General features: G+C 45.5%; 1 protein-coding gene across 1 annotated transcript in view; it reads right to left on the reverse strand.

Moving 5' to 3' along the window:
* LOC123759307 (uncharacterized) overlaps positions 1-2,500 on the reverse strand; it is a gene marked incomplete at its 3' end in the record, with an annotated part of 233,911 nt that overhangs the window by 126,359 nt on the left and 105,052 nt on the right.

Genomic DNA, 2,500 nt, shown 5'->3' on the forward strand with positions numbered 1-2,500 from the left:
TTTGTGAGCCATTTTCTTAATATATTGCATTTTTAACGTTGCTTATCATAAAGTAAAAAAAAAAAAGCTACCGGGTTGGTATCTGAGACTCAACTGGTACAAGAACTGACCATATAAGCCTCGACCATACATGGTAATGTTTCTCACACACCTGGACCTACCTCCCTTCATCACAACACTCACCCTTTGCGAAGACCTGGTCCGCCCTCACAAGGAATACTGCTCCCCACACTTGGTATGATGAGCGGGGGGAGGTGTGGGGCAGGGGGCATGCAAGTCCTGGTGAATGCATCTCAACAAAGCCGAGACTAATGTGGAGCAGGGGCCAGATTCACGAAAGCAGTTACGCAAGCACTTACGAACGTGTACATCTTTCCCCAATCTTTGACGACTTTGGTTACATTTATTAAACAGTTTACAAGCATGAAAACTTGCCAATCAACTGTTGTTATTGTTATAAACAGCCTCCTGGTGCTTTGGAGCTCATTAACTGTTTAATAATTGTCAACAAAGCCGCCAAAGATTGAGGAAAGATGTACAGATTCGTAAGTGCTTGCGTAAGTGCTTTCGTGAATCTGGCCCCAGCTGTGTATATGAGCCGTGGTGATGCGCGGACACACTCCAGTATCCTCTGGTCACACAGCGACCCTACGTGTGTTAACATTATATTCACCACACACAGTCCGGGGCAGCCCCGTGCCCGAGCATACCCATGCAATTTCAATTTCTTCAATTTCTTTCTTTATTATGCACCCCATACCCATTCCGTGGGCGGTGGTGTAAAGGCTTACAGAGGCACATAATCGGTTCAGGAACTGAACCCTCTGGCTCGTTTAGCTCGGCAAAATAATCTTTTGACGTTAGTTACAAAATTATTAATGTTATATATACACATGTACACATACTCATACATACATTCACATAATATACATAAATACATACACATACATATTTAATCACCCACACAAATACACACATCAATAATCTTTTGTGTCAAGTGATTCAAGAAGAGGCTCACAACAGTCACTATACAAGGCACTTTACATCTATAGTGAGAGACACAGTTACTAGTCTTGCTCCACACCCACCCAACTGGGCGGCAGCTTGACAGTCATGTGCTCCACACCCACCCAACTGGGCGGCAGCTTGACAGTCATGCACATAGCACAGTCTCACAAAAGAACAAAATCAAACAAAATAAATCCTAGGCGGTGAAGATGAGCAGAAATTAGCAAAGAGAAGAGTCAGACTGGTGATGAGTGGTAGAGAAGAGTCAGACTGGTGATGAGTGGTAGAGAAGAGTCAGACTGGTGATGAGTGGTAGAGATGGTTGGGCGTGTGTGTACTCACCTAACTGTGCTTGCGGGGGTTGAGCTCTGGCTCTCTGGTCCCGCCTCTCAACCGTCAATCAACTGGTGTACAGGTTCCTGAGCCTACTGGGCTCTATCATATCTACATTTGAAACTGTGTATGGAGTCAGCCTCCACCACATCACTGCCTAGTGCATTCCATTTACTAACTACTCTGACACTGAAAGTTCTTTCTAACGTCTCTGTGGCTCATTTGGGTACTCAGCTTCCACCTGTGTCCCCTTGTTCGCGTCCCTCCAGTGTTGAATAGTTCATCCTTGTTTACCCGGTCGATTCCCCTGAGGATTTTGCAGGTTGTGATCATGTCCCCCCTTACTCTTCTGTCTTCCAGTGTCGTAAGGTGCATTTCCCGCAGCCTTTCCTCATAACTCATGCCTCTAGTCCCATAACTAAGTCTAGTAGCATACCTTTGGACTTTTTCCAGCTTCGTCTTGTACTTGACAAGGTACGGGCTCCATGCTGGCGCCGCATACTCCAGGATTGGTCTTACATATTGTTGTGTACAAGATTCTGAATGATTCCTTACACAGGTTCATGAACGCCGTTCTGATGTTAGCCAGCCTCGCATATACCGCAGACGTTATTCTCTTTATGTAGGCTTCAGGAGACAGGTTTGGTGTGATATCAACTCCTAGATCTTTCTCTCTGTCTGTTTCATTAAGTACTTCATCTCCTATTCTGTATCCTGTGTCTGGCCTCCTGTTTCCACTGCCTAGTTTCATTACTTTGCATTTACTCGGGTTGAACTTCAACAGCCATTTGTTGGACCATTCACTCAGTCTATCTAGGTCATCTTGTAGCCTCCTACTATCATCCTCTGTTTCAATCCTCCTCATAATTTTTGCATCGTCGGCAAACATTGAGAGGAACGAATCTATACCCTCTGGGAGATCATTTACATATACCAGAAACAGTATAGGTCCAAGGACTGACCCCTGCGGGACTCCACTTGTAACGTCTCGCCAATCTGAGACCCTCACCCCTCACACAGACTCGTTGTCTCCTGTTGCTTAGGTACTCCTCTATTCACCGGAGTACCTTCCCCTTCACTCCAGCCTGCGTCTCCAACTTTCGCACTAGCCTCTTGTGTGGCACTGTATCAAAGGCTTTCTGACAATCCAAAAATATGC

The sequence above is a fragment of the Procambarus clarkii genome, chromosome 32 (genome assembly GCF_040958095.1).
Source record: "Procambarus clarkii isolate CNS0578487 chromosome 32, FALCON_Pclarkii_2.0, whole genome shotgun sequence".
In the NCBI taxonomy this organism is placed as follows: Eukaryota; Metazoa; Arthropoda; class Malacostraca; order Decapoda; family Cambaridae; genus Procambarus; species Procambarus clarkii.